Source organism: Branchiostoma lanceolatum, chromosome 12 (assembly GCF_035083965.1).
Source record: "Branchiostoma lanceolatum isolate klBraLanc5 chromosome 12, klBraLanc5.hap2, whole genome shotgun sequence".
In the NCBI taxonomy this organism is placed as follows: domain Eukaryota; kingdom Metazoa; phylum Chordata; class Leptocardii; order Amphioxiformes; family Branchiostomatidae; genus Branchiostoma; species Branchiostoma lanceolatum.
Genome location: NC_089733.1, coordinates 4,749,444 through 4,764,704, shown reverse-complemented (window position 1 = coordinate 4,764,704; position 15,261 = coordinate 4,749,444). Strand labels below are relative to the sequence as shown.

General features: G+C 42.2%; 2 long non-coding RNA genes across 3 annotated transcripts in view; both read left to right on the top strand.

Moving 5' to 3' along the window:
* Positions 1-15,261, top strand: part of LOC136445955 (uncharacterized) — a 492,269-nt gene that overhangs the window by 230,775 nt on the left and 246,233 nt on the right. The gene's annotated exons all lie outside the window — the stretch shown is intronic.
* LOC136446540 (uncharacterized) lies at positions 11,993-13,803 on the top strand. The gene is made up of 2 exons (XR_010757588.1): positions 11,993-12,356; positions 13,201-13,803. It is a non-coding gene; the product is annotated as an uncharacterized lncRNA (long non-coding RNA).

Sequence of the window (15,261 nt, the reverse complement as noted above, 5' to 3'; positions counted from 1 at the left end):
AGAGATTGCATTTTGGACCTGTGTCATTGCCCTATGATGTGGGGGTGGGGGCGAAACGTTGGTCAGCTATACCTCCGTCACCATGACTGAGAAAACAAATCGGTTTCATTCGTCCAATTCCTACCAAGTGCCCTATCGTTTGAATGTAAAGTTTGACAGTTCCGGTAAAAAGATTGAATTTTGGACCTGTGTCATTGCCCTATAATGCTTTAAGTATGGGGTGTGGGTCGACACTTTGGTCAGCTATACCTCCGTCACCATGACTGAGAAAATAAATCGGTTTCATTCCTCTAATACCTACCATGTGCCCTATCGTTTGAATATAAAGTTTGACAGTTCTGGAAAAGAGATTGAATTTTGGACCTGTGTCATTGCCCTATAATGCTTTAAGTATGGGGTGGGGTGGGGGGCGAAACTTTGGTCAGCTATGCCTCCGTCACTATGAATGAGAAAATAAATCGGTTTCATTCCTATAATACCTACCAAGTGCCCTATCGTTTGAATGTAAAGTTTGACAGTTCTGGAAAAGAGATTGAATTTTGGACCTGTGTCATTGAACTATAATGCTTTAAGTATGGAGTGGGGGGGGGGGGGGGTGGCGTAACTTTGGTCAGCTATACCTCCGTCACCATGAATGAGAGATTAAATCGGTTTTGTTCATCGAATACTTTCCAATCGCCTTATCGTTTGAATGTAAAGTTTGACAGTTCTGATAAAGAGATTGAATTTTGGACCTGTGTCATTGCCCTATAATGCTTTAAGTATTGGGTGGGGGGGGGAGGCGAAACTTTTTTCAGCTATACCTCCGTCACCATGAAAAAGAAAATAAATCGGTTTCATTACAAGTGCCCTATCAAGTGCCCTATCGTTTGAATGTAAAGTTTGACAGTTCTGGTAAAGAGATTGAATTTTGGACCTGTGTCATTGCCCTATAATGCTTTAAGTATGGGGTGGGGGGCGAAACTTTGGTCAGCTATGCCTCCGTCACTATGAATGAGAAAATAAATCGGTTTCATTCCTCCAATACCTTCCATGTGCCCTATCGTTTGAATATAAAGTTTGACAGTTCTGGAAAAGAGATTAAATTTTGGGCCTGTGTCATTGCCCTATAATGCTTTAAGTATGGGATGGGGGGCGAAACTTTGATCAGCTATACCTCCGTCACCATGAATGAGAAAATAAATCGGTTTCATTCCTCCAATTTCTTCCAATTGCCCTATTGTTTGAATGTAAAGTTTGACAGTTTTGGTAAAGTGATTGAATTTTGGACCTAAGTCATTGCCCTATAATGCTTTAAGTCTGGGGTGGGGGTCGGAACTTTGGTCAGCTATACCTGCGTCACCATGAATGAGAAAATAAATCGTTTTCATTAATCCAATGCTTACCAAGTGCCATATCGTTTGAATGTAAAGTTTGACAGTTCTGGTAAAGAGATTACATTTTGGACATGTGTCATTACCCTATAATGCTTTAAGCACGGGGGGGGGGGGGCGAAACTTTGGTCAGCTATACCTCCGTCACCATGAATGAGAAAATAAATCGGTGTCATTCCTCCAATTTGTTTCAAGAGCCCTATCGTTTAAATGTAAAGTTTGACAGTTCTGGTAAAGAGATTGAAATCTGGGCCTGTGTCATTGCCCTATAATGCTTTAAGCACGGGGGGGGGGCGAAACTTTGGTCAGCTATACATCCGTCACCATCAATGAGAAAATAAATCGGTTTCATTCTAATTAGAGCCAGCAGACCTTAATATGTGGCTGGCCCTTAGCTAATTAGAGCCAGCACACCTTAATATGTGGCTGGCCCTTAGCTAATTAGAGCCAGCACACCTTAATATGTGGCTGGCTCTTAGGTAATAAAAGCCAGCACACCTTAATATGTGTTTTCCGAACCCCTCTGGCTACGGGCATGTTTTCAAATCAAACATTTTACCTAGATAAATATACAAACACGCCCAGTTTTATGTACGTACATATTCAAATATACTGCTAAACATACTTACGCACACACAGCCATACACGTTAACATATATGTACATAAACATATAAATGAATCTAGATCTAGATGCACATACACATACACATACACGTACACCAGTATATATACGTACGTTTATCGATAAAAATGGTTTCGAAACAAACAGGCAGACTGTAAACAGATTTTAATAGTTATGCAAAAGAAAGAACAAGTGGAGAATAACTATGCGAAGCTACAAGCTTATATATATATATATATATATATATATATATATATATATATATATATATATATATATATATATATATATATATATATATATATATATATATATATATATATATATATATATATATATATATATATAACATATTATCTTTAGTCTGTATTACGCAAACTCCAGCTGTCCGGGGGTTTCTCTCCCCTCCCCGCGGAGTTTGTGCTCTGGTTGCTCTAAGCCGGGAGAACTGTTATCAAAAATGGTAACACCAATCATAGGGCAGGATTTCAGCTAGGCTCCCATTGCCATAGAAACCACCTAGTTAGCCTGTCTGTTAGCTGTCACTCCTTGCACCACAGGCAGACGGGGAGGAAGGGATGGGAAATGAGATCCAGATGTTGGGAGGGTGAGAAATGGGATGTATCCAAGCCGGTCAAAAGGGATTTCAAACCTCCTTAGTGTATCTGTTCCTTTAGAGGCAGACAATGTCAGTTTCTCCCACATCAAAAACCAAGTTTAAAAATCCAACAAGAAAAGACTTGGGTGCCGAAAAATGTTCAAAGTACAGAGAAACTGCCTGTGAAACTCTCTTCCTACCACCTGCAGATCAGACATCTGCAGCTGTCAATCACTGGATAGCAACAGCAATAGATCCTTAGCAACTTGAGTCTGGCCTGGGCAGGCAGCTCTGTGGGCTGATGACGGCTGCATAAATTATCCATATTCAGAAAGGAGGATTCCCTTGAGTTAGTGGCCCAAGCCATCAAGCTCTTTGGTTGCGAGGCGGTTACAGGGTGGCGAGCGGTCACAGGAGGCTTGATTGAATTCAGGCTAATTATCTTTATTTTCCAATAGACAGTACATGTAAATATACGACAATTAGAGATCAGGCCGGTCCAATATTTGTACATTCTGAATCAACGTCTTACGACTTTCAATGAATTTTTCTTTATAACTCTAATTCTACCCCCTTCGACTTTCCCTCCGGGAACCCCAGTCCTGGGACTATAAGATAAGACTGGTTTATTGATTGATCTCTTAGCAGCAATGAAGCTGCATTGCAAGAAAGATTATATTTCAGCATAGCTTAAAACAACTAGACTTAGCTTAAAATTATCCGCAAATATTCCTCAAAAGAGTACATATTAAAATACGACAATCCACACGGGGTAAAACTGAAGGCTAAGTACGTAACTATCTCTGGGTTGTAAGTCTTTGTTATATAAGAAATATAATACTATTGATCTAATAACACATATAGTAATTAAAAATCTCACATACACTACGGCATTAGAAATACAAAGTAGACTCAATGCCTTTGCAGCACTGCTGAACATAGATTCGGGTACTGAATATCATATCCCCCTGTAGTAGTCAGATGTTCAGTTATTATCTAACTTTGATCTATACCATTGATTATTTGATTATCATTATCTATAGTTATCGTATTCTATGTATAACTTTGCTTTATTTTTTTATAATTCATTATTAAGTTTGAGAAGTATAGACCAGGAGGGCCTAGTATAAGCTATATAGTACGCTTTTTCCTCCTCCTAAAGCTATTTTTATCTATTGTTTATCGTATTATGTATTATAGATTTTCTTGTTGTGCAAATAAATAAACAAACAAACAAACAAACAAACAAACAAGCAAACAGACAAAAAATCACTTGTCCCGGTGGACTGCCGGCAACCGGAGGGGTACCTCGCGGTGTTCTCACGTTGAGGTCACGGCGTCGTTTTGTCCGCGGGCCCCGGGTAGAATTTAAGTCATAACTAAATTTTTGTCGGGTCCCCGCCGGGCCCAAAAATAGCCCGGTAGCCGCAGGGTGCCCCACGGGGCCACGTAGGGGTCACGCCCGGAAGTGCCAAAAGAAGGCCCGGGAACTGCCCGGCAGGGCCCCTTCTTCCAATTGTGACCGAAGCATAAGAAAGAACAACATGTATATATATCCTTCTTCGCCTTGATTCAAATTTGTCTCTCGAGTAGTATACAAACAATGTACTTGCGCTGCACCACCGTGGCCAAAGTTCACAATGATTCGGAAACAATTCGATTGTAAACAACAAGGCATCTAGAAAGTACACCGGAGCTAACAATTCCAGATTTGAGAGCCAAACAATTGGCCGCAATACTAGTCTCCAAGCGGAGATAAGATCCGGGGTATTTTCGACGTATTTTCGCGGTATTTTATACTTCTTTTCCGTTTTTAGTTTGGGAGAGGAGGGAGACCCAACTAAAAACGGAAAAGACGTAATACCGCGAAAATACGTCGAACATACCCCGAATTTTACCTCTGCTTGGAGAGTACATTGTCTGTGTTAGGACACCTATGGGGCGCAAGGTAAAAAGTAAATCGTGTGCGTTGGACTGCCCAGCCACTAAAACTGGAGGTAAAAAAGATTCTCTAAAACATTTATAATTGATACAGGTAAACTACAAACAAACATATTGCGCTGGTTGACTATTGCACACTTTTATATACGTTACCGTACGCGTACTATTAACTTGAGAACAATCCCTTGGGTTTTTCCCAGTCAACATTCCGAGCACAGTATATGACACATGAGGCACAGATTGCACATTTTTCCAGCCTGCTTTTCAGGTGACGTATTTTCCTGTCCGTGTGGCTAACAACACACAGTGATTTTAGCTTCTACGTGTTCACGCCACTTACCCAACCCCCACTACCGATTTCAATTGTGACAACGTACAGAGAGACATTTCTGTCAAGCATTTTTTTAAACAATATTGACGCGATCAAAGGCCTTAGAGGCGTCCATAAAACAAACACATACAGACGACCCTAACCTCCTGTAGTACTCGATGATTTTGCTAAAAGATAAAAACACACATGTTAATCCCATGTTTGGGTTTAGGTTTAAAGGTAAGCTAAACTTAAAATTGAAAAGTCTAATATACTTATAAATATACCCCAAAGTCAAGTTCTCACTTGTTTTACATAAGTCTGTCATAGTTCAGGGCTCTCCCATTATGATTGAATTAATCAATTGTAAGGTCACGTATTAGAATAACAACCAAAACGATCGTAGGAGCCCCAGCAAACCGAATTTCTAAACTTCTGGCCTAGATTCTCGTTCTACTAATCCAAAAATGGCAGAGAAAGACACCACGGCACGAAATCCGGTATTTAAGCATGCTTAAACGCAGCGTAAACGTGACGTTTATTCACTATTTCCGCAACTTAACGACCCCTATACGTCTGCTTAAAGATTGCATTTAAGGTGTCCTTTCCGGAAGTACGTTAATGTACGTATTGGCACTCATTCACGTGTATTTACGTAACTATTCGACGCGTAAAGGCGTCGTTATGGACAATCTTTCCGTACCTTTACGGAAGATCCAACACGAAAAGTATGCGTTTCTTGAGACCTTTCCGTAACCTTTCGTCCATGCTTATAATCCGTTTTCGTCATCATTTTCTCTACGTTTATGTGCCGTTCACGCAGCCTGAAAGGCAACTTAAAATCATACCTTTCCTCGGTATTTCCGTGACCCTTTGACGACCATAACGTGCTACAAACGTGGTATCTGCAAGGCGTTAAGGCGTCGTTATGGACAATCTTTCCGTACCTTTACGGAAGATCCAACACGAAAAGTATGCGTTTCTTGAGACCTTTCCGTAACCTTTCGTCCCTGTTTATAATCCGTTTTCGTCACGATTTTCTCTACGTTTATGTGCCGTTCACGCAGCCTGAAAGGCAACTTAAAATCATACCTTTCCTCGGTATTTCCGTGACCTTTTAACGACCATAACGTGCTACAAACGTGGTATCTGCAAGGCGTTTAGGCGTCGTTATGGACAATCTTTCCGTACCTTTACGGAAGATCCAACACGGAAAGTGTAAGTTTCTTGAGACCTTTCCGTAATCTTTCGTCCATCTTTATAATCTATTCCCGTTACGATTTCCTTACGTTTATGTGCCGTTTACGCAGCCTGAAAGACTACCTAAAGCTATACCTTTCCTAGTGTTTTCCGTTGCCTTTTTATGAGCTTAACGTGCTAAAAACACGAGCTAAACGTGCTAAAAACACGAGCTTAACGTGCTAAAACGTAGTCTCTACAATAAATTTCCTTTTCATTATACAGTATCTAGTTTGATCCTTTACTTAACTTGATACGGATGGCTTAACCATTCCGAACCCTTACATATACAGGTAAATATGGATATGAAAGGCAACAGGGCCGGTAAAAGTTTAGAACAATTTATTTGAAAGATGATAACACTGCACAAAAACATGTTACGCCATTATAGCGAGACCCCTCCCCACCTTAACGAATATACACATACAAAATGGAATAAATGATTTCTTACATGGACAGCTAGTTTCATTTAAAAAAATGTCACCTTATCATTAATAAACTATTCAGGCTATTCCTTACTCCAACTACTAACTATTACAATGTGCTTCCAAGCTAACTATTACATCGACACCAAAACGTAACCTCTAACACTAACTAACCCTACGTCTAACTTTTCTTCCCTCCAGTGCCTTTACCAGGCCCCGCGGATCGCTAGGAAAATAGTAGAAATTGGCCAAATAGAGTGAATTGTAACAGTACTGGGTTGAATAACACTTACTAGGTACTTGCGGTTACGTCATCGGTCGTCATATTCTAACTTGTACTTGACGCGGTCAACGAGGGATCAATCTCACATTGTCGGTAGATTCTCCCTTCACCATTTTGCGACATTTCCAAGTCCACGATTCCGGTCCCAGTGTTGGGCGACACGACAGGGATAGTTCCTATCAAGACAGGTAGACAGGTTCCGATTTCACTCACGCTAATCTCCAAGCAGATCTATAGGTTGCATCAAGACAGTATCAAACTGGCAGAGAAAGTACTTGGATTGCTATACATACAAGCTCCTTCTTCCAGTTGGATACGGTCTTTGCAATCCATTGGGCCTGGTTGGAGGCTAACTCACGCCGTTGTTTAACCGTTGTCTCCACTGGTACCGGGTGGATTTGGAGATACAACGAAGTCCCGAATCGCGTGCCCGCGTTCAGCATCTCCACCCTCCTTGGTTTCACCCAGGAAGTATAATCCTATGAAACCTCCTTGGTTTCACCAAGTTGTACAGGCTGGTGTCCTTGTCCCAGCTTTACGTTTTCCCGTCGGGGTTCCGGGTGGTAAGAACAACGTTGTGGCCATAACTTGTGGGTTGAAACGACTGAGTTCAAACTTCCTTCATGAGCTGTCTTCGCTGTAAAAAAAATAACTGTCTCTGGGATGTACGGTTAATTTGAAAAAGCCACCCTTTTCTCTGATTGGGTAATGCCCTGTCACATGGCATTCCACTAGTAAATATGGAGATGTTGCATTACCATCTCAACGTACCGCCCAGCTTGTTTACGACTTCACACTGTATAAATTTGCAGTTGAAAAGCAGACGTCCTTGCGTTTCGCTTTTGCCCCGAACACAACAACTGACCCGAGCGACAATAGAAAATACTGTTAGCGGCGATCTTTCTAGACGTTACTTGTAGATTATAAAAAGGAAAACTGCGTGAGAACACGCGTTATTTGATGATTTTTGATACAAAAAAAGGAACAAATACACAAAGCTGCCAAAACGTGCCGGCGGCGCGGTCTCGATCCTCGGACTGAGCCAATTTGTGCGGCGGCCAAAGACAGTATGCCCGCCGACCTATAGATTTTCAATCTGGGGGAGTTGTTAGCTCAATGTTCCGCGTTGTTTTCTAAAACTGAGAGCACCGTCAACCCAGCCTAAAGGTAACAGAAGGTTAACGGAAAGGTAAAAATAACGGCGAGGATAAACGCTCGCTTTCAGACAGCTTTTCTCTACCTAAACATAAGAGTGGGTTATGTAAACTGAGCCTATATGTAACGAAAAGGTAGAAATAACTGCGAGGGAAAACGCCCGCTTTCCAACAGCTGTTCTCTACCTAAACATAAGAGTGGGTTATGTAACCAAAACCTATATGCAACGGAAGGATATCGGAAAAGTAGAAATAACTGCGAGGGAAAACGCCCGCTTTCCGGCAGCTTTTCTCTACCTAAACATAAAAGGGGGGAGGTCTCCCCCCTTCTATGTAAACCGAACCCATATGTAACGGAAGGATATCGGAAAGATAGAAATAACTGCGAGGGAAAACGCCCGCTTTCCAACAGCTGTTCTCTACCTAAACATAAAAGGGGTGAGGTCTCCCCCCTTCTATGCAAACCGACCCCAAAGGTAACGGAAGGATATTGGAAAGGTAGAAATAACTGCGAGGGAAAACGCCCGCTTTCCGGCAGCTTTTCTCTACCTAAACATAAGAGTGGGTTATGTCACCAAAACCTATATGTAACGGAAGGATATTGGAAAGGTAGAAATAACTGCGAGGGAAAACGCTCGCTTTTCGGCAGCTTTTCTCTACCTAAGCATAAAAGGGGGGAGGTCTCCCCCCATTCTATGTAAACCGAGCCTAAAGGTAACGAAAGGATGTCGGAAAGGTAGAAATAACTGCGAGGGAAAACGCCCGCTTTCCGGCAGCTTTTTTCTACCTAAACATAAAAGGGGGGAGGTCTCCCCCCCTTCTATGTAAACCGAGCCTAAAGGTAACGAAAGGATGTCGGAAAGGTAGAAATAACTGCGAGGGAAAACGCCCGCGTTCCGGCAGCTTTTCTCTACCTAAACATAAAAGGGGGGAGGTCTCCCCCTTCTATGTAAACCGAGCCTAAAGGTAACGGAAGGATGTCGGAAAGGTAGAAATAACTGCGAGGGAAAACGCCCGCTTTCCGACAGCTTTTCCCTACCTAAACATAAAAGGGGGGAGGTCTCCCCCCTTCTATGTAAACCGAGCCTAAAGGTAACGGAAGGATGTCGGAAAGGTAGAAATAACTGCGAGGGAAAACGCCCGCTTTCCGGCAGCTTTTCTCTACCTAAACATAAAAGGGGGGAGGTCTCCCCCCTTCTATGTAAACCGAGCCTAAAGGTAACGAAAGGATGTCGGAAAGGTAGAAATAACTGCGAGGGAAAACGCTCGCTTTCCGACAGCTTTTCCCTACCTAAACATAAAAGGGGGAAGGTCTCCCCCCCTTCTATGTAAACCGAGCCTAAAGGTAACGGAAGGATGTCGGAAAGGTAGAAATAACTGCGAGGGAAAACGCCCGCTTTCCGGCAGCTTTTCTCTACCTAAACATAAGAGTGGGTTATGTAACCAAAACCTATATGTAACGGAAGGATATCGGAAAGGTAGAAATAACTGCGAGGGAAAACGCAGGCTTTTCGACAACTTTTCTCTACCTAAACATAAAAGGGGGAGGTCTGCCCCCTTCTATGCAAACCGAACCTATATGTAACGGAAGGATATCGGAAAGGTAGAAATAACTGCGAGGGAAAACGCCCGCTTTCCGGAAGCTTTTCTCTACCTAAGCATAAAAGGGGGGAGGTCTCCCCCCTTCTATGTAAATCGAGCCTAAAGGTAACGGAAGGATGTCGAAAAGGTAGAAATAACTGCGAGGGAAAACGCCCGCTTTCCGACAGCTTTTCCCTACCTAAACATAAAAGGGGGAAGGTCTCCCCCCCTTCTATGTAAACCGAGCCTAAAGGTAACGGAAGGATGTCGGAAAGGTAGAAATAACTGCGAGGGAAAAACGCCCGCTTTCCGGCAGCTTTTCTCTACCTAAACATAAGAGTGGGTTATGTAACCAAAACCTATATGTAACGGAAGGATATCGGAAAGGTAGAAATAACTGCGAGGGAAAACGCAGGCTTTTCGACAACTTTTCTCTACCTAAACATAAAAGGGGGAGGTCTGCCCCCTTCTATGCAAACCGAACCTATATGTAACGGAAGGATATCGGAAAGGTAGAAATAACTGCGAGGGAAAAAGCCCGCTTTCCGGAAGCTTTTCTCTACCTAAGCATAAAAGGGGGGAGGTCTCCCCCCTTCTATGTAAATCGAGCCTAAAGGTAACGGAAGGATGTCGAAAAGGTAGAAATAACTGCGAGGGAAAACGCACGCTCTCCGGCAGCTTTTCTCTACCTAAGCATAAAAGGGGGGAGGTCTCCCCCCTTCTATGTAAATCGAGCCTAAAGGTAACAGAAGGATGTCGAACAGGTAGAAATAACTGCGAGGGAAAACGCCCGCTTTCCGGCAGCTTTTCTCTACCTAAACATAAAAGGGGGGAGGTCTCCCCCCTTCTATGTAAATCGAGCCTAAAGGTAACCGAAGGATACCGGAAAGGTAGAAATAACTGCGAGGGAAAACGCCCGCTTTCCGGCAGCTTTTTTCTACCTAAACATAAAAGGGGGGAGGTCTCCCCCCTTCTATGCAAACCGAACCTATATGTAACGGAAGGATATTGGAAAGGTAGAAATAACTGCGAGGGAAAACGCTCGCTTTTCGGCAGCTTTTCTCTACCTAAGCATAAAAGGGGGGAGGTCTCCCCCCTTCTATGTAAACCGAGCCTAAAGGTAACGGAAGGATGTCGGAAAGGTAGAAATAACTGCGAGGGAAAACGCCTGCTTTCCGGCAGCTTTTCTCTACCTAAACATAAAAGGGGGGAGGTCTCCCCCCTTCTATGTAAACCGAGCCTAAAGGTAACGGAAGAATATTGGAAAGGTAGAAATAACTGCGAGGGAAAACGCCCGCTTTCCGACAGCTTTTCTCTACCTAAACATAAGAGTGGGTTATGTAAACAAAACCTATATGCAACGGAAGGATATCGGAAAGATAGAAATAACTGCAAGGGAAAACGCCCGCTTCCCGGCAGCTTTTCTCTACCTAAACATAAAAGGGGGGAGATACCTTAGAATATAACTGCTGTTTTTTGTAAGCTGTAGCATAAACACGGATAAAAGAAGATCAACTCGAAGATAGGTATGGACTGTATGTCTAATTTTACTACAAAGTAGACGTACAATGTGCGTGCACATGCATGGTGCGTTGTCCAAAAAAGAAACTTATGAGAAATGACTTAAGCGGGATTGGTGTTTACTGCAAATGGGTGTATCTTAAAGATCGAAGACCGTTTCGGGTATACCAGCTTTTCTCCAAGAATTTAAAAATTGAGGCACTACTAGTCCCCAGGAGAGAATATATCTGCTTGGAGAATATATTGGTTACTGATGTACCATCATGTTTCATCTATACGATGTATATAAGGATGCTTAAAGTCCATGGAAAGATATAGTATGCATTTAATTCATGTTAACGAACGCGGAAAGGTTGCGGAAAGCTCAAATCTTACTTTCAGCGACATTAACGGCCCCGTAAACTCTGCTGAAATTTTTACCGACCTTTAATTCTTGTTTCCGTCATTCGGAAAGTTTGCTTAAATATTCGATTTCGTGCTGTGCACTACACCGGGAATGTACTCCGGTCTTTCGATCCCTGCTTGGAACTCATCAAGTTATGGTGCCTTTCTATATCTGCTTAACAGACGCATTTCTAATTTCTATGTGCGTTGTGAACAAATGGCAGAACTTAGAGTGCTACGTAGGTATTTTCCTTACAATGAAGTAAGCTCAAAACAGACACCTTCGCTATGTATGGCAATACTTTTTAATTGCCATACTTTTTTCTTTGGCCACAATTTCATAACGTATTTTCCCTTGAATTTCGTCACTAACTTGTATTTGCTTCACACAAAAAAACACTAGAGTGAACGTTTAAGTCTATTATGTTTTTTTTTCGTGTTATAAGGTTATTACAATCATGACTTCATAATCTCCTAAAAATTTTGCGTCATACGATAATCACTTCAGGGGTTGCAGGGGCGGGCCTCAAAAGGGACACGGCTTGATATTACGGTTTTGTGTAATTTTTAAAGAACGGCATCTCGATAAACCCCAAGTAAGCCTCCAGAAGTACTTACGTCATCATCCAGCCGCCACCAAATACCCTCCCCGGACAGAGCGTACACATGTGCCGCCATAAAATAGTGCGGCCAAACAGGGAACGTCTTATTAATATGTGGCTAACCTCGATTGTGTTATTGGCTCTAATTGCTTTCGTACTGGCAGGTGTAATTTTCTAATAGTGTAAGCTGTCAGAAAGTCTTTCATATGGATCTTAGTCAATAGAAGCTTTCCATATGTGTACGCGCACGGATACAAAAGAAGTGCGTCGGTCCTGTGTGGCGTGGCGTGGAATTTACTCAGAACAGGGCGGCCATTGTGAGGTGAGGATGTGTGCTTGTTGTAGCAGAAAGGGTTTTAGTGTTTTGCCTTATTTTCTGCCACAAAAACCCTCCCAGTTACCTCGTAGTATGGCTGTTTTAGTAATGAGTAAGTACATTGAGGTTCGAGGTTGTAACTGGTGTTGTTAAATATTTTATTTCGTGAGGGCCGGGTCATGGCGGCCGTATGTGGGAGACATTTTCTGGCGTTAAACATGTCGGGGAAAATTGAATTTTTACCGAAATTCTCGCCAATGCCGGGAGAAATGTAATCATTGTATTTGTGTGTGTGGAACCTGGAGTCTGTAGACGATATTTCTGTGCCCTTTTGTGCGTGTAAATGCCAGTTTCTGTTACCGAGTTCTGTAGTCTAAGAACAAAGGACCGGGGTGGCGTGGTCTGGCCATACGGGTTCTTTGTGTACACTGAATTCATCATCATTGGTCGGCTGCAGCGCACCGAATTATGATACTGTATTGGAAACCTCGTTAGTGGGCGTAGGGCACAAGTACCAGGGAAAGTACATGGGGTCCTGGGTGTTTTACCTTCGTATTCTTGAATTGAAAATGTAACCGACTTACAGCCTTGTATGTGCCATCCTTTATTATGTACTCAGTTAGATTTGAGCTGCATGCACAAAATATAAACAATGATAACCTAATGGAATCTACAGGAGTGTGGAAAATTTGGTAGCTTTTTGTTTTTTCAACCCAAAAATATCATGCAAATTCAAATGTGATTAGTTTATTCGTTCCCTCTTGTGTTGCAGTTACACAAAGATACATGTGTGTTCAATAATTGAATAAAATATGTTGTATTAAAGCCTATGTGTATTTCTTTCCCACAGGTCTACGCAGCCAGAAAGGATTGTGACAACACAGATATGATGTCTGAAGTGTTCATTTCAACTGTGGCAAATCATCCCAATATCTACAGAAGATTGCTGAAACAACACACCCAGCCCGTTGAACAACAGAAGCTGCTCCAATGAAACTTCCAAACACATCAAAATTTACACATAGGTGACAGCAAATATGTATTGGCTAGGGCGAGACATCCAGCTTACTCGGTGTGTGTTAGTCAGGTATATCAGTATTACAGCTGTCAAGCCTCTTGGAAACCCAGACTTCGGGGACTGTGCCTCTGGCTCAGTGGGGGCTTGTTCGGCTTAGTTAGATGAGTTTGCTGGATGCCAAAGCCTCAAATAAGGTATCATCCCTTTTGCTCTTGTTCCTGGTGTCAACCTCTGTAGACAACCCACATGAAAAGAAACATTGCCTTAGGATGTTCCTGTTGTATGCGCTGTTCACTTGTAGTCTTCGGGGGCCGACTGTTTCTTGCAAATGGTTGATCCTGCTCTGTTGACTTGAACTTCCCGTTAGCAGTTTTGTTGCTTACCCCACCCAACCTATCTGCCAGTCATCATCTACAGTAAACCTATCTTCTGTCTGTAAAGTAAAAGACATTCCTGTTCAGTATTCTCATCTAGACACAGTTCTACACAACGTCCAGCTGTGCCTACAGTAACACGATAGAAAAACGGATATTATACAGCATGTACAAAGTATGTATCTGTTGAAGTTGTTATATCTCTGCAACTTAGTTCTGTATCAGAGTGCGTCCACTTGTGACGGACTGCCAATCTGCATTTTATTTCTTGATGTACCATCAGTGTAGCCAACCAAACGTCTGAGTTAACATTCCTTAACCGACATGAACATGGCTCCGCTTGGTGCTTTCAAACTCCCGAGAATTACAACTGCTTGTCACCTACAATGACCGTCATCATCTTGTATTTCAAAACAAGTCTTTGTCGTTCTATAGGTAGAACACAAACACTGACTAGCTTTATCATTCTCGTCCCCAATGGGTTCAAGCATTGGTCTATTTCTTCAGTAAATTCTGTTATCAAATCGGCTAAACCGACAAATCGCTCCCAGAAGTCAAGAACATACAAAAAAATATAGCAAAACAAACCAGTTAATTACGCGTTATAATGTCTTACCAATGAAATGAAAATACTCGGGCAGACCATCTGATAAATTAAGGAGAATAAAATCATTGAACACGTTGACAACAGATTATCGGAGCCAATAGTCCTGTAACTACCCTTGTGCTCTAGACGATAGTGATCAAAGCCGAACTGTTCTTACCGTCGTTGCCAAGGGGATTTGTTAACAGGTAGATTGGACAGATTATCTCTCAAATTCGCAAGTGAAAAATGGATCTAAAGGTTTGCTATCAAAACAATTGTAACCAAGGGCATGAGCGCATAGCATATAACCTCTCTACACCTGAACTTGTATGACATCATTAGACCCTAATATCATGAAAGAAAAACATGAAAATATGTTTTTGTCTTACGGAAATCAAGATGAAAATCAATTAGGACGTGCTTTTCCGCTATCAATCACTGTACCAGGGGGTACTTCCGTTGGCCCCACGAAAAGGAAATTACAGAGCTTTTTTGACGATTGAATGACAGAATTCCAAAGGAGAATACAGAAATAGAGAAAACAGGAGAATTCTACGGAGGCTTGGATAGATGTAGCAAGTAGAACAGCATAAAACTAGGTATGAGTTTTGAAAACAGTTAATGCATTTTTAATCCAAATATTACTAATAAATCTCCACTACTTGGACCACTAAGGTCTGCATCTGTAGACCGAAAGCCTCTTTTACTCTGACATTAGTGACCTCGTCAACATTGATGATAGGTTCATCAACCTGTTCGAATAGTTTCAAGACAGCCAGGTCCTCGCCCTGCGTACTACAGAACAGAAGCACCTCGCCGTATTGGAGGCGGCCATCAGCCCTGTACTGAACTGTTGTGTTATTCCGGGCTTTCTGTTATTTTCTATTCTTTTATCCTCCCCACGGCTGACACTTCACTTTTCAGACTCAAATT